Genomic DNA, 22,662 nt, shown 5'->3' on the forward strand with positions numbered 1-22,662 from the left:
GACCCTGAAACATTGATATTCACGGTATTACAGGAAACGTCATAACTTGGGTCTGATGGTAATTTCAGATTTCCTTTCTGCATAATGCAGTCCCACACAAAAACAGGATTTAAACTCACGCGTGGGAAGCACAATGGATGAGCAGCCTTAAATTCAGATAATCATGGAGTGATTAGCGACATTATCCCAACGCCACCACCTCTGGAAACCTGGTCTCGAAACGATTACATCAGTGATTTCAGACATGCCTTCTGAAAAAAGCACCGCGTTCACGAAGAACCAGTTAATAAACTGACGACGAAGGTGGGATTTGAACCCACGCGTGCAAAGGACAATGGATTAGCAGTCCATCGCCTTAACCTCTCGGCCACCTCGCCACGTGCGGTCGCCTTATTAAACCTTCTCCTGTACTGTTTTACATCCATGAACTGTTGAACTAAATGATCCTGCCTGTTTCAGGTCCTGAATAACCATCCAGGTCTCTCATGTAGTTTGTCAATAAAATACATTTCCATCACATCAGGTAGGAACTGTTGTAAATCGACTGATGTGAATCACTTCAACACTTCAACACGATATCCAACATGTTTCTAGACAGTGTGAAAACCCACTGCGGAAAGACCGAAACATACATTCATCGGGAAGAATAAAGAAACTCCTTCCGACTAACTGCAAGTACCGGAACACAACTGAAATATGGTTTTTCACTCAAGACTGTAACTGACTGCAATCAGCCTCCGACTGAACCCACAAGGAGAGAGTTGCCGTATTCGATGCATTAGGAGAAACTTTGCGTTGGTTTTCTGTGTTGTGATTTATTTTCCGCAATGATTTCGCGGATGTTCAAACCTGGTCCTGATTTCCCCAACTGGCACCGCCGCGAGCACATGAATTAATGTATTAAAATGCTGGTTGGGCTCGTCCGGGAATTGAACCCGTGACTTCTCGCATATTAATTCACAACAAATACCACATGCGAAAATCATACCCCTAGACCAACGAGCCAGCTGCCACAATAAAAGTATTCAACATATCCTTTCATTGCCACCCACAGAAAATTAACAAAATGCGAAATATTGTGAATGCTAGAAATCTTTTGGAATGTATTAGAAATCCCGGGGCCGACTCCAACCAGTGGAGAGTTTCCCTCCTTGTATAAATTGACTTCAGTTTTGTTGGGTTTCTCAATGCCACACTCTGCCAAATGCTTCTGTATAGCCAACTGTCGTCACTTGCAACTCACGCCTTGAGTTCAGCTCTTTTGTCCATATTTGGACCAAGGCTGCAATGAGGTCGGGAGCTGAGTGACCCTGGCGGAAACCAAACTGAGCTTCAGTGAGCAGGTGATTGGTGAGTTAGCGCCACTTGATCGCACTGTCGAAGACAGACCAATGTGGTTGACTCTTAACTGCCCTCTGAAATGTCCTACCAAGCCTCTCAGTTGTAACAAACCGCTACAAAGTCACAAAAAAGGGAATGAAACCGGACGGACCAGGTGGCATCGACCTCGGCACCGTCAGTCTCAGCCCTGTCCACCCTGCAAAGTCCTCCTTACTAACATCTCAGGGGCTAGTGCCGAAATTGGGAGAGCTGCCTCACAGACTAGGCAAGCTTCAGCCTGAAATATTCATCCTCACAGATAACGTCCACAGGCTCCACCATCACTAACCCTGGATATGCCCTGTCCCACCGGCAGGACAAGCCCAGCAGAGGTGGTGGCACAGTGGTATACAGTCGGATGGCAGTAGCCCTGGGATTCCTCAACATCGCCACCGGACCCGATGAATTTTTAAGGCATCAGGTCAAACATGGGCAAGGAAACCTGCTGATTACCACGTACCGCCCTCCCTCAGCTGATGAACCAGTTTTCCTGCATGTTGAACACCACTTGGAGGAAGCACTGAGGATGGCAAGGGCACAGAATGTCCTCCGGGTGGAGGGATTCAACGTGCATCACCAAAAGTGGCTCGGTAGCACCACGAGTGACTGAGCTGGACGAGTCCTAAATGACATCGCTGCGAGACTGGGTCTGTGGCAGGTGCTGAGTGAACCAACAAGAGGGAAAATCATACTTGAGCTCATCCTCACCAATCTGCCTGCTGCAGATGCATCTGTCCACGACACTATCAGTAGAAGTGACTATCACACAGAAGTTGTGCAGACGAAGTCCCGCCTTCACATTGAGGACAGACTCCATCATGTTGTGTGGCACTACCACCGTGCTACATGGGATAGATTTTGAACATACTTAGCAACACAAGACCGGACATCCATGAAGCCCTGTGGGCCATCAGCAGGAATAGAACTGTATTCGAACACTATCTGTAAACTCATGGGCTGGCATATTCCCCACTATATCATTACCATCAAGCCAGGTGATCAACCCTTGTTCAATGAAGAGTGAAGAGGGCATTCCAGGAGCTGCACCAGCCTTACCTGATAATGAGTTGTCAACATGGTGAAGCTATGACACAGGACTACTTGCATTCCAACCAACATCTGCAGCAAGTGATAGACAGAGCTAAGCGATCGCAGAACTAACAGGCAGACCTAAAATCCGCAGTCCTGCTGCATCCAGTCGGGAATGGTGATGGACAATTAAACAATTCACTGGAAGAAGAGACACCACAAATATCCCTATCCACAATCATGGAGGACCTCAGCACATCAGCACAAGCGATATACATTTGCTACAAGAAGTGCCGAGTGGATGATCCATCTCAGCCTCCTCCAGAGGTCCCCAGCATCACAGATGCCAGTCTTCAGCCAATTCGATTCACTCCAAGTGATATCAAGAAACAGCTGAAGGCATTGGGTAGTGCAAAGTCTATGGGCCTTGACTATATTCTGGAAATAGTACTGAAGACTTGTGCCCCAGAACATGCCACGCCCCGAGCCAAGCTTTTCCAGTACAGCTACAACACTGGCACCTACCCGGCTATGTGGAAAATTGACCAGGTATTTCCTGTACACAGAAAGCAGGCCAAATCCAATCGGGCCAATTACTTCACAATCAGTCTACTCTCGATCATCAGTAATGTAATAGAAGGGGTCATCAATAGTGCTATCAAGCGGCACTTGCTTAACAATAACCTGCTCACTGATGCACAGTTTGGGTTCCGCCAGGGACACTCAGCTCCTGGCCTCCTTACAGCCTTGGTTCAAGTATAGACAAAAGAGCTGAACTCCCGAGGAGAGGTGAGAGTGACTGCCCTTAACATCAAGGTCGGATTTGTCTGAATGTGGCATCAAGGAGCGCTAGGAAAACTGGAGTCAATGGGAATCAGGTGGAAAACTCCATTAGTTTGTAGTCATGCCTAAGGCGTTCAGTCATCTCAGCTCGAGGATATCACTGCAGGAGTTCCTCAGGGTAATGTGCTCGGCCCAACCATCTTCCACTGCTTCAGCAACGACCTTTCTTCCATCATAAGGTCAGAGGTGGGGATGTTCGCTTATAATTTCACAAAGTTCAGCACCATTCGTGACTCCTCAGATACTGAAGCAGTCCATATCCAAATGCAGCAAGACCTGGACAATATCCAAACTTGGGATGAAAAATGACAAGTAACAATCACGCCACATAAGTGCCAGGCAATAGCCATCTCCAACAAGAAAGAATCTAACCACTGGCCCTTGACGTTTAATGGCGTTACCACCACTGAATCGCCCACTCTCAACATCCTGAGGGTTACTGATGACCAAAAACTGAACTGGACTAGCCTTATAAACACTGTCGTTACAAGGGCAGGTCAGAGGCGAGGGATTGTGCAACGATTAACTCACCTCCTGACTCTCCAAACCTTGTCCAGTATCTATATGGCACAAGTCAGGAGTGTGATGGAATGGTCGCCAATTGCCTGGTGGAGTGCAGCACCCACAACACTCATGAAGCTTGGCATCATCCAGGAGAAAGCTTCATTGGCACCACATCCATAAACATTCGCTCCCTCCACCACCGACGCACAGTCGAGGAGTGTGAAGCATCTACAAGATGAATACAGGAATTCAACAAACCTCCTTAAACAACACTTTCCAAACCCATGACCACTACGGTCGAGAAGGGCAACTGCACTTAGATCTGCATCTGGAGCGCTGTATCCTGCTCGTTCTATATTTCTCTCCACAGATGCTGTATAATTGTTGTGTATTTCCAGCACTTTCTGATTGTTACTATTTCTGATTTTCAGCATTCGCAGTATGTTGCTTTTGGATCCAGTTTACTTTCTGAGCTGTTTTCAGGGGATCCGGTTGCCTCGAGTCTTGCTCGGCCGACCGAAATTCCCCTTGAGAAGCTGGCAGTGAGCTGCCTTCTTGAACTGCTGCAGCCCATATGGTGTAAGTAGGTCCACAGCGCTGTTAGGAAGGGAGTTCCAGGATTTGAGAGGGTGATACAGTTCCAAGTCAGGATGGTGTGTAGCTCGGAGGGGAGCTTGCTGCTGTTCTCATGCATCTGCTGCCTTTTTTCTCCCAGGTGGTGGAGATCTCGGGTTTGGAAGGTGCTGAAGGAAAAAAATGTCAGGAGTGGGATTCGAACCCACGCCTCCAGAGGAGACTGCGACCTGAACGCAGCGCCTTAGACCGCTCGGCCGACCTGACTCAGTTGGTACTTCTGCATAAATGGTTTTAAATTCCACATTCATTGTCACTGCTTTCAAAAACTCGATGTGATTTTCCTTTTTTCAGCACCTGTCAGGTTCCTGTATCTGAGTCCCATCCTTCCCCAAGCCGCCGGGGGGTGAGGAGCTTCTCATTGCTGCATTGCTCTGTTTGCTCAAATCAACAAAGACCCAATTCCCGCCCGACCTGTTCCTCACACGGAGGTGTTGAGAGTGTAAGATCTGAGCGACGTGAAGTATCCAATTGGAGTGTTACATCCTGGCGACAGGAATATCTCTCCACAGCTGCTTTCGGACCTGCTGAATATTCCCCGCATTTCCTCTTTTTGTTTTTGTGCCTTTATTACAGGAGATCTTTTTACTGACAACCCAAAGCTTGTCTCTCGGGGCAGCTCCAGGCACCGCTTTCCTGTGACCTTTAAATTCGGCTGTTTTCACACTCATCACTCTGCGCCATGGCTTTCAACCCCCACCACCACACCTCCACCACCCCCAACCCCCGCACCTCCCTCTCTGTCCCCAGTCCCGCGCCCCACTCCCATCCCCTCTCCCGACTGCTCAGCTCTCAGGTCGTCTAAGCTTTTTTTTGGAATTCGCAAAGGCCTGGGGATCACAGAGTCTGTGAGGGAATATAAGGGGTTAATCCACATTCACATACAGGGAACTGCGACTCTCTTAAGATGGACGGAAGTTGTTTTGACGGTGACTTGTTCTCTGGTGTCGATTTACTCGAATTCCTCACCTGATTTCTCTGCTGTCCAATGAAGGTCACTCAGCAGAATTTTCAATAATAACTTGTCTTTTCCTAACAGGATTTCAGTCATCATGTGTTTGAAAAAATTTTCAAAGGATTTGCACACAGTCAGGTTCCAGGCACAGCAATGTGATGAAGGCAATAGGATCTGTTTTGAATGTCTCCAACATCATGGAATAACTCCCCCGCCCCTCTCCGAAATTGTGCCATGGTATATTTTACGTGAGAAGGCAGATGTCAGCTCAGTTTAACATATCGTCTAAAAGCTGGCACCAGTAACAGCAAAGAATTCACTAGAGCGTGACCCTGAATTTGTGGTCAGGATCCGGGAATGAGTTTTGAACTCACAACCTCCTCATTGTAAAAAGCAAGGGAGCAGCTGACTGAATCATAGTTCACTGCATAGGGCAAAAGACAGAAGAGGTTGCACTCTGTAAGGAGAAGCAGAAGTAGATTGTTAATTGAAGAGGTGTCACAGACAATGAGAGATAGACACCCACAGTTGAAAGAGACGGATTTTTTATCACGGCAGGGATAGAGAGTGCAGCAGGAATTTCGATTCCCAGTGTAGATAACAGAAAACGTTAACTTTGAGTCAAATATTGGACCTGATAAGGTGTCAGAGGCTGACTGACCTTAATGATAACAACTGTATCAGTCGGAGTCACACAGGGAGGGAGTGATCATTTCTGAGTCCCACTTGTCTCCCAGGAATGAAGCAGACAGCATTACAACATTGAGAAGCTCAGAGTAACAAAAAAGGGAAACTCTTCAACCGAGTCTCCCTGGGGGAAAAAAACAACATCCGCGGTGGTGTGTGAGTATTTTTGGTGCTGATGTTATATCTCCACTGCCTGGAAGATGTTATATTTAATTATCACAGTTCAGGTGAATTAGTAAAGATAGAACCAGAACTTCTTCAGTGCTTCCAACTGCTTGAAATTCTAGAAGAGGCAAATATGTTTCACAAATTGTGTAATGCCCCACAGAGAGGCAATAAAGATACATGACTCTTTCACTCATAAATCACAATTTAAACCGAAACCCCATTTCCCCTATCGGACGGATGCGAACAATCCGACCAGACTATTTACAACAAGAGAAGTGGAGTCTTACCCGGAGTCCTGGGATCAATATTAATCCATCAAACAGAATCACTGAAACAGATTACAAAGTCATTGATCAGGTTGCTGTGCACATTCAAGCAGCAATCTCACTTACGAAGACACACCTCCGCTCCCGCACCATTGGCCGTGCGGCTTTAAGTCTTCCTTAGGTTGTAAAATATGGTGGAAAAATTCAAGTTCCTCCCTCCCTCCCGCCTGCTGCCTCTCTTCCTCCAGCTCCGCCCTTCTCTAACTCCCTCCCTCTCTCCCTCGCTGTCTCCCTCCCTATCTCCCTCCCCGGCTCTCCCTCCCCCTCCTCGCATCACCCCGTCCCGCACCCCATTTCTCTTTCAAATCTTATTTCCTGTCTGTGGGGCCTGTCTTCTCCCCAGGCTACCCACTGACCCCGGCTTCTAGGACTCTCAGGCCGGCCCGAGCTCTTTAACCGGCTCCATTCACAGGAAAAGTGACTTCAGTTCCCACAATAACATCCGCGCTCCCTGTACCCCTCTACCCACAAAACTGAAATTCAGGTCAATGCTAACGTGAAGACTGCGGGCTGCAGTTTCCGCTCCTGCTATTTGAAACAATTCGATATATGTGTGTACAGTGAGCAGAAAGAAATTGCTGTACTTTGTAAACATTTCTTACTGAACTCACTGTCATTCTGCTTTAACAGAACTAGTTTGAATCTCCTGATATATTGGCAAAATGATAAATGAACTGCATTTGAAATTTATCCATATCAGAAATTGCTCTAATATTCAGTTGGTCTGTATTCCACTGGACCGATGAAAGATCAACTCCTCTGTCCAATCAGTAAGATATGCAACCACTCGGGGCTTTCATAGTGGAACTGGACAGCCACCTGAAGATAAAAGTTTACATGGCTGTGGAGACAGGGCTGGGGACTGGGATAGTTCAGTTTCTGCTGAAGGATCTCAGGAGAGACAGAGGGCCGAATAGTCCCCTTCTCTGTTGTAGCTATTCTATGTGCATGTGTGTGAGGTTCATTCAGGACCACTTTGTCTTTGGAACAGGATTTGAGTTTGGAATTCATTGTTCATCTGTTGGTCTCTGTGGATTAATTATTTATCGCTTGTCCCTGGGACAGGATTTGTTTTCGGGATTAATTGTGGATCTGTCAGATTCTGGTGATGTGCCTGTGTGTATGATTCATTCTGTATCATTCTGTCCATTGAATACTGTGAGAGTGTGCGATTCAATGTGTATCAGTCAGTCACTGATGCCAGGCTTAAGTTAATGATTCATTCTGGGTCTCTCTGTCTTTTGCTCACAGTTTGGATGTGGGATTCATTACGTATATGTCAGTCCCGGAGACACTTTGCAAATCTGGATTCATTCAAACCAGAATATACCTCACTGAAAGTGGGCCATTTGTTCTAACAGGTAAACTGCCCGACAAGATCCTCCACCTAGAATACTTCATGTAACATTCTCTGTTTATCCCTGAAATTCATTCTCCCTCCTATACTTATCTAGGCTTCCCTTAAATGCAGTTTATCTAATCGTCTCAGTTGCTCCAGGCGATAGTTGGCCTGTAACTGCTGCCGATTCAATGGGAATAAATTAATTAATTGTGTTTCCTAAATTATAGTTCATATTTGCATTTCTATGTCTGCTCCGTCACATCACAAATTCCTCACATTGACCTGTTTCCGCGACACCGACAATGTGAATTTCTACCGCTCTGTTGCGGCCAGTAGATGGCAGCACATTCTGATATAGTGAAGTTGACAGATCAGAGACAACAGAGGAGACTTGTTCATATTATTCGGGAAGGGACAGTTGTAGAAATACTATGGATGGAGATGACCTCTTCTTATATGTATTATGTAATAAGCAGTGGTTATCGTCTGGCCCTCGATACGAGGATGACATCCAGTCAGGGCCGTGAGTTTCTGCCATGGGCCTTCATGAGAGTGAACAGGCCGATTCTCGGCCCACAGACCTTAGGACACATGGGGACCGGATGTCCCACGAGGTAGTGAGATCCAGAGTGCAGGATTTGCTTCCTGTTACTTCTTCTTAGCCGCCGTTCTGCCTCATCATTGAGACCTGGGGACTCACAGCGCGCTGCAGCTTGGGGACAGGTTTTGGTCATTTTGAATGATGAGAAGCAAGTTCCTCGCAGTCATTAATATGAATGCTGCAGCGTTTGAATTAACGTTTCAGAGTGTCTTTGGAGCATTTTCTTTGTCCTCCCCTGGAATGTTGTCCATTTGAGAGTTGAGGAAACAGGACTTGGCGGATGCGGCGCTTTTCGATTATCCGGTCACTGTGTGCAGTCCATGCAATTTAGTTTTTCAGGAACAAAAACAAAAATACCTGGAAAAGCTCAGCAGGTCTGACAGCATCTGCGGAGGGGAATACAGTGAACGTTTCGAGTCCGAATGACTCTTCATCAGTTGAACAGTCATACGGACTCGAAACGTTAACTGTATTCCTCTCCGCAGATGCCGTCAAACCTGCTGACTTATTTCAGGTATTTTTGTTTTTGTTCCAGATTTCCAGCATCCGCAGTATTTTGCTTTTATCTTAATTTTTCAGGAGTTTGGCCTGAATGCTGGTGGAACTGCCTTCGAGAACGACACTACAGTTTGTTTGGCAGTGCTCCCACGGAATCTGGAGGGTGCCGCGGAGACATTGCGGATGGAATTTATTTACCGCTCTTATGAGTCGCCGATGCACAGTTAAGTAGTTATAACGTTGCATTCGACCCGTCAGCCGTTGCCTTGTGTGTGAGAGCGAGACACATAGTTATCGATACTTCTCTGCTCCACTTTCCCTGAATTCAGCCTCCCAGAATCTTTCATAATTTTAAAGACCTGTATGAGACCACCCCCCAGCCTTCATTCTTCAAGGGAAAAGGTAGACATCCTGAAAATCATGTCGTGTCTGTTTACCACTTGTTTAATTTTTCATAGTGTATGGGCGTCTTTTGCAAGCCCAGCATTTGTTGATCATCTCACATTATCCTTGAAGTTACGAGTGAAACTAATTACTGTGGGTCTGGAGTCACATGTAGGGCAGGCAAGGGAAGTGCGGATGATTTCTTTCCGTAAAGGCCATTCGTGAACCGGGTGGGTTTTTACCACAATCGATCATAGTTTCATAGCCGCCATTACTGTGCCGAGATTTTAATTCCAAATTTAGGAAATATTTTAATTTAAATCTGCTCTGTTGGGATTTAAACCCGTGCCCGCAGAGATTAGCCTGGCACCTCTGTATTGTTAGTCCAGTGACAGCAGATTCAGCTAATGATCGAGCCGCTTCATGAGAAGATTGGAATTCTCCCAAAGCATTTTATTAAACCGATTGATGCACAGCTTTTGTTCCAGTTGGACACATCAACAATTTAACGAAACTGATCAGATAAACAAAATGAGTTAGCAATTAATGCACAAATTAACAAGAGCAGACATTTTGAGAAAGAGCCCTGTCATGTTAGGAAGGAAACGCAGAAACTTCAGTTGACGAGTGAGACCGCGTTTTTCAGGAAGTTAAACAGATTTCCATATAAAATGACCACAGCAGGACTCGAACCTGCAATCTTCTGATAACCTCTGTAAATACCACCGAAGTCAGACGCCTTATCCATTAGGCCACGCGGTCAGGTAATACGATACTGCAACTGATGCTAGTGCCATGTAAATAAATATCGTGGTTGTATATTTTTCAATTCGATTTTTGGATGATTCGCTGAATCCCAGATCCATGGCCTCAGGGTCTGAGTTTGACTCCGTGTCTTTCGTTGGAAAATAAGGATTGGGAGATCGGGAACTCAGTTCCTATTGTCCGTACCCTCTCCTCATCATTCTCCTGCAGTGTTTTGAATCTCTCTCATTCTCTGCCTCGTGGCCTCCCCTCAACCGCTGCTAAATTCCAGAAAATAAACCACAAAACAGCCCCTTCATATAAACCACGAACAAAGGAAGCCGTTCTTCCCGAATTAATGAGCAATTTGATCGCACTTTCCGACATGTTAAGACGATAGTGTCAGAGAGAGAAACTTCAGCGATGGTGGGAATTTCGGAATTGGGGGACGGGGAGGGGGGCGTTGGGGCTTAGTCAAAAAACAAGAGGTTTCCGGAGTGAAATTAGGAAACATCTCTCTCAGCAAAGGGGAATTTCAGAGATCCCATCGGGAAACAGCACTTTAATTTTAAATCTCAGTTTTATAGACTTGTGTTCATCAAATATATGATGGAAAAGCGAGAAACTGGGTATTTATCTGTCCCGGAACTTTGATCCTTGAAACATTATTGAAGACATTGAGTTATGCATTCACTGTAATCGAACCTAGGTTTCTTTGATGAAAAATAAGAATTCTACCCCTGAATCACCAATCCGCCCATCAGGCTGAAATCAATTTATTTCCCTAACTACAAGATCACTGCACTAAAACAGAAAGCAAACTGAAAGTAACCTGAAGAAAAGAAAATAATTTAGGGACTGTGACGCTGTTACAGAATCGGCAACTTCGGGAATCTAATCCGAGTTTCCCACGCCCTAGTGACGCATTGTGCTTCTGAACCAGCAATGCATAGGTTTGGACGGATTTCATAACTTTTAAACTATTTCCTAATCTGATTATCAAAGTATCACTTCCTTTATCATTGATCTACAGTCCCTCATTGTTCAAATCCCACGTCTGGAATTCGGTATTTTTAATCACTCCACAGACAGAACTGTCAAGAGGGTTTAGAGAAAGTAAATAAACATGAATTGTTCCCACTGGCTCATGGATCATTGACCAACCAGGGCAGATTTTAATTCATTCGAAAAGGAACCAAAGATAACGTGTGGAAAAGATTTTCTCGTAATAAATTGTGAGCATTTGGATGGCCTGCCTAATCGGCAGGCAAACCCATGACTGTTACCATCTGGAAGTGCAAAGGCAGCAGACACATGGGAACACCAACACGTGGAAGTTCCCCTCCAAGCCGCACATTATCCTGACTTGGAAATAGATCGCCATTCCTTCACTGTCGCTGGTTCAAGATCCTGGAACTCCCTCTCTACAGCACAGTGGGTGTACCTACACCACAGGGGCTGCAGCGGTTCAAGATGGCAGCTCACTGCCATTTTCTGAAGGGCAATTGTGGATGGGCAATAAACGCTGGCCTTGCCAGCGACGCCCACATCCGGTAAATAAGTAAATCAGCACCCACAATATTTTTGTTGTTGTTGTTATTTCTGTGTAGGTGTTTACCTGGATAAGGAAACAGGTTCTGATCAGCCCTTTGACAAACAGCCGAGATTGCGACTATTAAGCCTGCGAGATCAGACTCCAACGTGTGCAGGGAATGTGGAAGAGCGAGAAGGAGGGAACATCCTGCGTTGGATAGGTTTTCTCTAAAAGAAAACAAAGGTTTGTTTTTCATCAGCTGTTTTGACAACCACACGATTTCACAACGACGTGTGACAAACACTGGAGAACTTCTCAAGTGTGTTCGGCATTTTAACGTAGGAAATTGCTGAAATTTCCAACCGTTTGTTTCACATTGTCAGGCTGCATGTTCCTTCAGACAGGTTTCCATCTGAGCGGATTTGTGAACGTCAGCGTTTCAGGGGTAAATTCCTCACTGGCCAGACTGGACTCCTGGTTCTGTTGCTTAACATCACCTTTTCGCTTTCTGAATACAATTCTGGTCTCTGATTCATTCATGTTTTTAATCGTGAAACTGGGCTTATCTTGGCGTTACAGATGTAAGATAATTGGTAAAAGAATAGCAAATACTGTCTTTCCGTCTCCCCTTACACAAGTTTACAATTCATAGTGCTAAAGACCAATAAGTAGGCAAGCAAAATGTGAGCAGAATGTAAAGTGTTTGTAAAGGAATAAAGATACGTTGAGTGAGTGGACAGAAGTTTGGTAGATACAATAATGTGGGAATATGTGAAGATCACCATTTTGGTGGGACAGATTTAAAAAATAACTAATAGTCTTTAAATGAAGAGAGATGGCAGAGTGCTGTGCTGCAGTGAGACTTGGGTGTCCTTGTACATGTATCACAAAACAAAGCTAGGTTGCAGGTACAGCAGGCAGTTAGGAAGGCTAATGAGGTGTTAGCCTTTATTGAAAGGGGAATGGAGTATAAACTCGGACATTCTTGTGATAACTGAAGAGGGCGTTGATGGGACAAAAGTTAGAGTATTGAGTCCTGTTTAGTTCTCCTTCTTTAAGGGGGAAAATGCTTACATTTGAAGGAGTTCAGATTTGCCCTCAGAAGATGGTGGTGAGCTGCCTTCTTGAGCCACCGCTGGGAGTGTTGACATTGACTTTGGTCCTCAAGCCCTGGATTTATATTTGACTCTATAAACTTGCGGCTCAGAGGTGTGAATGTCACCAACCGAGACACCCTGTGCAGAAGTAATTTATCAGGAGGAATAGCTGTTGTTGATTTGTTAGGAACTAAAAATACAAAGATCACTGAGAACAAAGGTTCAAAACAGGAAGAAAAAGCAGTTCAATAAATCATTCTGCAATGTCTGCAAATAAAACAGCACTTTCACCGAATGAGTGGGAACGTGGTTTGATTTCATTGAGTTGAAACTGATTTCTATGTGAAATTAACATGAATCAATCTCAACATCAGCAACTTGCATGGATCAGCCAACGAACCCATGTCTCCCAAGTTCTCTGTCAAGTGATTCTAGTGCCTGTCTTATACTATTGACAGAAGATTGAAGGTTGTTGAGTGCACTTGCCAGTTAAACTAGGTGACTAAATAGGTTAGGTTCAGATGGATGTTGCATTATGTGCTGTTAATTAATTCCATTAAATGATGACCAATTGCCAAAGGAAGGTGGGATTAGAAAGGGCACCTGGGTGTCCTCGGGCTGGACAAGATGGGCCGAATGGCCTCCTTCCGTGCTGTAACTTTTCTATGGTTCTATTTCGATGAATGTTTTGTTCCAGGAAACTGCCACCTAGTCACATCCTGTCCCAGGAAATTCCAACACTTACTGCCCTGAGAAACTCACTTAGACATTTGCTGCTCACCTATTGATCATAGTCTTCACTAACGTCCCTGATTCTATATGGGATCATTGAATCACAGAACATAATGAGAACATTCGGCCCGTCTGGACTCGGCTGGCCATCTGAACGAGCAGCTCACCTGCTGCCACTCCACAACCTTTTCCCTGTAACATGGCTAATTTGTCTTTTCAGATCAAGGTCAAATTCCCTTTTGAAAACCTCAATTGTCCCTGCCTCCAGCACACTCTCAGACACTGCATCCAACATCCTAAACACATTCTGCATGAAAATAAAGCCTTATTAGGTAATTGCTTTTTTTGTAAATTAATTTAAATTTGTGTCCTCTTGTTCTGTCCACACAGCTCGTGATTTTGAATACCTCTATCAATTCTCCTCTCAAACTCGCTCTCTTCAAGAAACACATTCCCAACTTCTCCAATCATTCAATGTGAATTAAGTTCCTCATGCCTGGAATCTGTCTTGTGATTATTTTCTGCAATGTCACTAATGCTTTCACATCCTTGCTAAATTGTGGTGCACAGGATTAGATACGATACTCCAGTTGAGGCCGAAACAGTGTTTTCTACAGACTTCACATAACTTTATTGTTTTTGTACTACATGCTATATTGATGAAGCCCTTGACGTTGTCTGTTTTACTGGTCATCCTCTCAACCTGTCCTGTGATGATAAATGATTTATGCACATATACACCCACATCCCTCTGTTCCCGCAATCCCTTTCGAATTGTAACCTTCATTTCGTGTTGCCTCTCCCTGTTCTTCCTACAAAAACGAATGACACCAGGTTACTCTGCATTAAATTTCACCTGGTAATTGTCCGCCCGTTCCATCAACATTTCTAGATCCCTTTGGAGATCTACATTATCCTCCTCACAGTTCACAGTGCTTCTAACTTTTGTATCATCGGCAAATGTTGAAATTGTGAGCTTGCAACAAGATCTGGCTGATGAATTACAGGAATGGAAGGGTCCCTGACACTGGACACAAGAAATAGGAACAGCAGTACACCACACGGCCCATTGCGCCTACCCTGCCATTCGATGATATCATGGGGTTGACCTTGGGCCTCAACTCTATTTTTCCCCCAGTTCCCGATATCGCACAAGTCCCCGAGAGACCTGGGGAGCTGCACAAGATAACTTTCTCCAGTCCAAAATGCAACAGTTCACCACAAATCTTTGGTTCCTGTCACTCAGCTCATTTCGTATCTGTGCTGCTACTGTCCCTTCTATTCAATGAGCTCTAACTTTCCTCAGAAGTCTTTTGTCCAGCACTTTATCAAATGCCTTTTTCAAGTCCATGTAAATCACGTCAAGGGCTTCACCCTCATCAAAATTCTTTGCTGTCGCATCAAAAAAAAAACTAACTGAAGTTAAATAACATGATTTGTTCTTATCAAATTGTTAGGAAGTAGAGAGGTTTAAGTAAGTTATACTGGTAATTGCAATTGTTAGGAATGAGTTTTAGCTTTAAAGTTTAAGTTTGATTTGTATTTCTGTATTTGTGTTAAGAAAGGTCAAATGGAGTTTTAGTTTCGTTTTAAAAAGGTGCTGGCATCTCTATTCAGGCTTACGACTTATGAAGTTAAGCAAACACATCAGTAAAAGAATTGGGCTGTTGCCTAGCAACAGGAAGATAGAGAGGCAGGTCCCTCCCACAGACACACACACAGAAGGAGGGAAACTGCAGTTTTGATTTGGAAGCTGCGGACCTCGGTTGGTTTTTGAAAGTTGCTGCCAAAAGAGACTGGAAAAGGCGGCAGATACTTAGTCCCAAGCGAAAGAAAAATCCCAAAATCCAGGGGAGTGGAAGAGGTGAAAGTCCAAAACAGACGTTCTGGTCAAAGGAAGGATGGGAACCTGGAACAGGTCCTGTTAATGAATTTAAGAGGAGGGGCAGAGGGAATGGCTTCAATCCTTGCGTGAAAGGCGGAGTGCAGTGAAACTGGTTGACTCACGGCTTGTCAAACTTCTGTGGGGAGTTGAATAGAGATGCATAGCAACTTTTTATGGTGGTATTTTTCACTTGGTTTCAGGGTCTGGTGTTCCTTACCACAGTGTGCCTATTGATACATGGATTATGTAATTACTGTGGAAATTAAAGAATAAAATTAATTTTGCAACTTGCGTTATTCCTACAAATTTGTCTCCACCTGCAAAGTTATAGTTGTGGATGAAAGAGTATTGTAACATGGTTCATCTTTTCTCGTTGAATAAATGTTTTATTTATTTTTTGATAAAAGTTGATCAGCTGACTCCTGTGACTCTGTTCAGTAGCTACTTTCCACGTATTTAAACAATCGAATAAAAGTTAGGATCTATCAAGCTGGGCTCCACTCTGGGTTTAGGATTGTCCAGGGGTAATCTCAGCTGGGACCATAACATAATCCAAGCTGGTTTTACTTATTAATGTGCATTTTCCCGAGGTAATTTTCATGTCGTCGGGAATTTTCCTTTCTGAAAGGTAGCTCACCACCCAGGTTAAACTGGCTGACCTGTAGTTTCTGGGCTTATCCTTACATATTTGTTTGAACAAGGATGTTACAATAGCAATTCTCCAATCCGCTGTCACCACCGCGAGTCTAAGGAATATTGGAAAATTCTGGCCAGCGTCCCTGCAATTCCTGCTCTCCTCCCTCAGTATTCTGGATGCATCTCGTCTGCGTCTGGTCCTAAACAACTTTAAGCACACACCGCCTATCAAATACCTTCTCCTGAAATTGTTTATTGCCTTTACACTAAAATATCGATCGAGGTGAAACGGCTCACTTTCTGCTCAGTACAATTCCTAGATTACGAACAAAATATGATCAAATCAAATTCTCACTATGGGGCTACCAGACCTGGCCGTCTCAGAGAAGTTTACAATTCTCTCAGAGAATACAACAGCCGAATGCATTCATCCAGAAAACGGGGTTGTCTAATTAGTGTGTTCGGGTAACATTACAGTGCGATTAAGTGGGCAATTTTTTTTTTCAAATTGCCTTCATTTCCTTCAGGTGTGTTTCATTGATGAGTTCTCTGCAATGGTGGGTCCAGTTCTCAAACTTACCCCTGATGTAAGTAAACCGCTCCACCTAGACCGCAATGAGTTTTAGACAACGCACTGGGCGATTTATACCACAAATAGCAACACGTGAGAGCTCGCCTGAGATTTGAAACAGAGACCGCTCACATTCTCACTTATGAAACGTCCCATAGCGAGAATCACACGGCGAGACCAATAATGTAACTGTATGTATATAACTCAGCCAATATAGACATTCATTGGCACCAAAAAGATATCAGCCATTCTTTCAGAGCGCTCTGGGTAAAAGAGAACATTGAAGAAATACACCAGGCAGTGTCTAGGCCCAGGCAGTATCCATGGAGACGGCAAGAAATCTCAAGTTTCAGTTACACTCATTCTCTTCTTGGGATAAATTAACTCATTCTCTTATTAGGATAAATTAACCATCCGATTACATGAGCAACAGTTTCTTCATTTACTCCACGTGTTTTGCAGTGATAATTTCGTTATAATGACTTCGCAGGTCCTAAAAACTCGGCCGGGTTTAAGTAAAACCCGCCTTTTCGCTTGTAAAGAAATATGCATCACAAGCGGTACCACAAGAGAGCTCGTCCGGGATTTGAACCCGGGACCTCTCGCACGATCATTTAACGAAAATCCCGAAGCGAGAATCATACCTCTAGACCAACGAGCCTGCCACAGGTAAGCGAGATAACCGCTATGTGTATTCATTGTCCTCCAGAGTGCCTCAACACTCCTTTTGGATTCCTGTCGTAACACCAGAAAACAATTAAGAATTGCACCTCATGGCAGGCAGCAGTGTGGACAGTGAAAGAGTGTTCACCTTTCAGGTCGATGCCGTTTCATCAGAACTCAGCAATGCTAGAATTGTGATCAGTTTTACACTGTAACTCCTGACACCGAGCTGGAACAGGAAATCGGTACCCACTCAGTCTGCCGGTGCGTGCGCCCTTCCTCCCACCGCTGACGTCCTCGTTGTTCAGCCGTTGACCGTCGCCCACTGGCTGCCTCCCACTCACTCCCCTGCTCCCGAATGCCAGGTGCCCTGACCCCAGGCCCTCGCCGCCTCGCTCGCTGCGCTACACGCCAACCCTTATGCCGCACCGCTCGCTACCCGACTACCAAGCCGCTCACCTCCCATTCGGCACCTCCGTCCTGACCCCTGTCGCCGCTCATCTCACCAGAAGAACTGAGGAGATGGTGACAAGCAGAACAGCAAGTGAGGCGGTGAGGGGTAGGGAGCAGGCCGGAGAACGGGAGGTTACTGAGGCGCCGAGCAGTCCGGCAAGCGAGACGGTGAGCAGGACAGGGACAGCAGTGCCGAGAGAGGCACACAAGAACAATAACACGAAAATCAGGAGCAGCAAGAGGCCATTCAGCCCCTCGAAGGTGCTCCAGCATGGCTGATCTGAATATGGCCGCAACTCCACTTTCCTGTCTGCCCCCAATAATTCTTTACTCATTCTTTTGTCAAAAATATCTCCACTTCAGCCTTGAACATTATCAATGACCCAACCTCCACTGCTCTCTGGGGAAGAGAAATCCACAGATCAATGTCCCACTGAGAGAGAGAAACAAATATATTACCTTCTGTCAGTCTGAAATGGGAGAGCCCGATATTTTTAAACTGAGTCACCTGATTGTAGAGTCCCCCACAAAAGGAAACATAGTCTCAGCAGCCGCCCTGTCAAGTCCCCTCAGGATTTTATATCTTTCAATAAGATCATCTCCCATTCTTCAAAACTCTAATGGGTATAGGCCCAACCTCCTCAACCTTTCCTCAAAAGAAAACCCTTGCATTCCAGGAACCAGTCGACTGAATCTTCTCTGACCTGCTGTAATGCAATGATATCCTTTCTTAATTAAGGAGAATAAGACTGTCCACAGTTCACCAGATGCTGTCTCACCAACGCCCTGTATGACTGTGGGGAAACTTCCATAATTTTATATTCGATTCCTTCTGTAATAAACGCCAACGTTCCATTCGCCTTCTTAATCACTTGCTGCATCTCTACACCAACTTTTTGAGGCTCATGAACCGGGACCCCCAGAACCCTCTGCACTGTAGAGTTCTGCAGCATTTCTCCAGTCACATGATGTACTGCTTTTAAATTCTTCCTGCCAAAGTGGACAAATTCACATTTTCCCAAGTTATACTGCATCTGCCAATTATTGTCTACTCACCCAGCCAATCTAAATCGCTCTGTACACTCTAAATGTCCTTCTTCTACAGTGAAGGCAGAAACAAAATACCCGTTCAACAGTTCTACCAGTTCCTTGTTTTCCATTATTAATTCTCCAGTCTCACCATCTGCGGGACCAACATGCACTTGAAGAAATATTTATAAACATTTATAGACTGAATTCCGGCTCGGGAGTGGTCCAGCGAGCGGAACACAGCAAAAACAGTGTTCATTTCGGGCTGAGTTTGATCTGCACCATCTCCGCTGCCGAAAGTGACCTGGAGCGTCACTGGCTTTGACGTCACAGACACTGAAACTCCACGTGTGGAGCGCGTGCTCTCTGCTGTTCAGGTGTCAACAAACTCAGCCAAAAGGTCTTTCCCATGTGGACCAACGTGAGAACTTCCCGGGAAGTTTACATTTACCCCTCCTGCCGTGGATCCTCCTCGAATGCCTCCGACTCTGAACTAGAGTCAGAAACTTGGGACAGATCCCAAACAATTAGCTTACTAGATGCCCAGGAAAGGTTAAACAGTTTAAATTCTGGTCTATCACCTGGGTTACTGCGCAACCGAATACTCAGTCGCCCCGATCCGACCACCTGACCTCTCCGCGGATCTCCTGACTGGCTCCCAACCTGTATGTTGACGCGGTCACGCACTTAAACGTTCAGACCCACCTACGCACTCACCCACCAAACTCATTCACTCAGCCAGCTATCTCGCTACACACGTCACTCACCTAACCATTCATTCAGTCACTAGCTCACCCAGTGAGTCATCTATTCTCTCCCGCACAGTCAATGACTCGATATTTAAACGACCAGAATATGGCAGTTAATATTGTAAAAAGAGGCCATGTACTTTCGTTCCATGACTCTGCCGCTGGGTTTAAATGTCCTACCACCTTCAATGATTTACGTACATAAACACCCAAGTCCCACTGCTTCTCCACCTCCCTTAGAGTTGTACCCTTCATTTTATATTGTCTTTCCAAGTTCTTCCTACCAAACCTCAGTCCATTGAACTTCATCTGCCACCTGTCTCCCCACTTCGACCAACAGGTCCAAGTCCATTTGAAGTTCTACACTATCCTGCACACTCTCCACAATGTTTCCAAACTTTGTATCCTCCGCAAACTTTGACATTGTGTCCTGGGCACAAAGGTCATTGATAATTATCAGGAACAGCAAAGGTCCCAACCCTTTCGCCAGGCCGAAAAAAAACCATTTACCACCAATCTCTGTTTCCTGCCACTCAGCCAATTCTGTATCCTTCTAGCGGCGAAGCGGCTCTACTCTTTTTGCCAACTGTTTCACTACTCGGTGGCGAGTTTTCTTCTGTTAAGTGGTTCAGATTGGAAAGTGGGGTGTGACTGGATTCACCTGTACAGAGAGGGGTTGGTGATGGCAGTTTCCCTTCTCTGATGAACCAGTTGCTGATTTGCTTTTATTTAAAAATCGACTCTGGTGGGACTCGAACCCACAACCTTTGAATCTCTTATAGAGCAGCAGTTAGAAGTCCAACACGCTATCCGTTGCGCCACAGAGCCCAGCTCATGTACTACTCATTTCCTATTCCATATAAGGGAATTTATGACATTGTAGAACAAAACGTTCACACGGTCAGCAATTTCCTACGTTTGAACAATGACAACATTTCAAGAGCACTCATTGCCTGTGAAGTGTTTTGGACGTCCTGTGGTTGTGAAAAGAGCGATAGAAATTCGAGTGAAAGAGCAATTTCCTTCAAAAGGACATATTCAGGTTGGAAAATAGGGCGGCTGAATTGTTTTGCAGAGAAGGGTGAAATGATTCATTTTGGTCGGAAGAACACGGGGGAAAAGACAAAATAAAGTTTACAATTTCAAAGACGGTGCCGGAACAGCGGGAAATGATGTACATCTGCATAAATTATTGAAGGAGGCAGTGCAGGTTGAAAGAATCGTTCATGAAGCATACCATATCCTCGGCTTTATGAATGGGAGCATAGATTACAAGAGCAAAGCGGTTGTTTTGAACTTGGGAAAGACAGTATTTCGGCCACAGCTGGAGCATTGCGCCCAGTTCCGGGTATCACACTTTAGGAAAGATGTGAATGCATTGAAGAGGAAGCAATAAAGTTTAACGAGAATATTTCGCAGCGAGGAACTTAAATTACCTCGATACATTGTAGCGGTAGGGGATATTTACCTTGGAGACGAGGATTTTGAGAGGAGATTTCTTAGAATTCTTTGCAGTCCCGTGTCTTCTGGACACAGGGTGGGTGATGATTTGGACATGGTCTGCTTCAGTATCGGAGGTGTTGAAAATGGTAACGAACATTGAGCAAACATCAGCGAACATTCCCAATTCTGCTGGAAGGAAGGTCACTGGTGAAGCAGCTGAAGATGGTTGGGCCTAGGGCACCACACCGAGGAACTCCCACAGTGATGTCCTGGAACTGGGATGATTGATCTCCACAATCACAATCATCTTTCTTTGTGCTGGGTATGACTCCAACCAGCAGAGAGCTCCCCACCCCTCGCCTCCGATTCCCACTGTCTCCAGTTTTGCTGGGGATCCATAATGCCACACAGTCAAAAGCTGCCTTGATGTCAAGGGCAGTCACTCTCACCTCACCTCTGGAGTTCAGTTTGCGTTGGAGGACGAGGGGAATCAGGTTGTTTTGTTTGCCCACCCAAGCTGAATGTTGGGCTTGAGGTGGTGACCAGATTCGGAGAGGATGGTGACAAGCTTGCACTGAGTTTCAAGGTTGCAGTTCAGACCTTGGTGGGATTGCTGCTATATTCCCAGGACGTGGTGATCTCATTCTTAGAGCAACACACTTACACTGAGGACAAGTTGCTCCATGTAAAATTAAATGGAAATGTGGGATGTCAGAATCTGTTCATCACTGATTCACTTTTATTCATTTCTGCATCCTAGAGTAACAAAGTGGTTTGTAACTGTAAAAAAGTAAATAATATTCAGTAGATTCAGTCCAATACCTCCACAGTTTCCACTATTACAGCCCTCAGCGTTTTCAGATGCATTCCTCTGGTCCCACTGACTTATCAACATTTAGCACAGCCAGACCTTCTCGTATCTCTTCTTTAACACGAGTTATATGTTAAAGAAGTCATTTGCAAATTGTCGATGGAGGATTTGTGCCCTCTTATTGAAGAGGGTTTAAAGGAGAGGAGCGAAGCATTTGTGCTGAAGAAGTGGGATCAGTGAAAATAAAAGTAACAATAAGTGGAATGAAGGGGGCGGGCTGTTCATGGGCTGACTGGAGAATTTCATTAGGATTTATTCATTGGAGATTGGAAGGTCATTTTTCCAAATCTTTAAGGAGATTAATGTTGAAGGAAGCCTGCCTTCATCTATAAGGAATCATTAGCTAAGTTTATAAAAATAACGCGGATAGATAGGATTCAAAGAATTGGAGGGGTAACACGTTGTAATGTGGAATATAAGATCTTGGTGAGCGGTTTAGGAACAACATCAAGTCCTTGGAGAGCATGCAGTGGAAATTTTCTGGAATTGGATCAGTGGTGAGGGATTCCATATGTGGATGGACTGAAAAATACAAACTGGAGATGCTCTTATCGGAGAGAATGTTAAGGGGAGATTTAGCACAGATATTTAAGATTAGCCGATGTATTTAATATCAGCCCAGGTATTCATTTCTTATACACATTAAGCGATATTTTTCCCATTGATGGAATGTTTGAAAACCAATGATTAGATAAAAAATAAATCGTGGAGAAATGTTTCACACTGCTCCATTCCAAACAGTTCCTGACTTGACGTGATACATTTTTTTCCTGCTTACTGGAGCCGCATTTCCAACATTGCACACCTTGCTGCACTTTCAGAACGTTCTTGCTAACTCTTCACGGCTGGAAAAAAGGATACGAGGCCATGACTTAAAGCTAGGATCGGGTCTGAGGGGATGTTAA

General features: G+C 44.9%; 5 non-coding genes across 5 annotated transcripts; all 5 read right to left on the reverse strand.

Moving 5' to 3' along the window:
- Positions 1-295: 295 nt before the first annotated feature.
- Positions 296-377, reverse strand: trnas-gcu (transfer RNA serine (anticodon GCU)). The gene has a single exon. It is a non-coding gene; the product is annotated as a tRNA-Ser (tRNA).
- A 4,136-nt stretch (positions 378-4,513) lies between these two features.
- On the reverse strand, positions 4,514-4,596 carry trnal-cag (transfer RNA leucine (anticodon CAG)). The gene has a single exon. It is a non-coding gene; the product is annotated as a tRNA-Leu (tRNA).
- A 5,426-nt stretch (positions 4,597-10,022) lies between these two features.
- On the reverse strand, positions 10,023-10,112 carry trnar-ucg (transfer RNA arginine (anticodon UCG)). The gene is given in 2 exon segments: positions 10,023-10,058; positions 10,076-10,112. It is a non-coding gene; the product is annotated as a tRNA-Arg (tRNA).
- A 7,008-nt stretch (positions 10,113-17,120) lies between these two features.
- On the reverse strand, positions 17,121-17,210 carry trnap-cgg (transfer RNA proline (anticodon CGG)). The gene is given in 2 exon segments: positions 17,121-17,156; positions 17,175-17,210. It is a non-coding gene; the product is annotated as a tRNA-Pro (tRNA).
- Positions 17,211-20,180: 2,970 nt separating this feature from the next.
- trnar-ucu (transfer RNA arginine (anticodon UCU)) lies at positions 20,181-20,271 on the reverse strand. Its single transcript is given in 2 exon segments — positions 20,181-20,216; positions 20,235-20,271. It is a non-coding gene; the product is annotated as a tRNA-Arg (tRNA).
- Between the last annotated feature and the right edge of the window lie 2,391 nt (positions 20,272-22,662).

This window comes from Cetorhinus maximus, chromosome 31 (genome assembly GCF_964194155.1).
Source record: "Cetorhinus maximus chromosome 31, sCetMax3.hap1.1, whole genome shotgun sequence".
In the NCBI taxonomy this organism is placed as follows: Eukaryota; Metazoa; Chordata; class Chondrichthyes; order Lamniformes; family Cetorhinidae; genus Cetorhinus; species Cetorhinus maximus.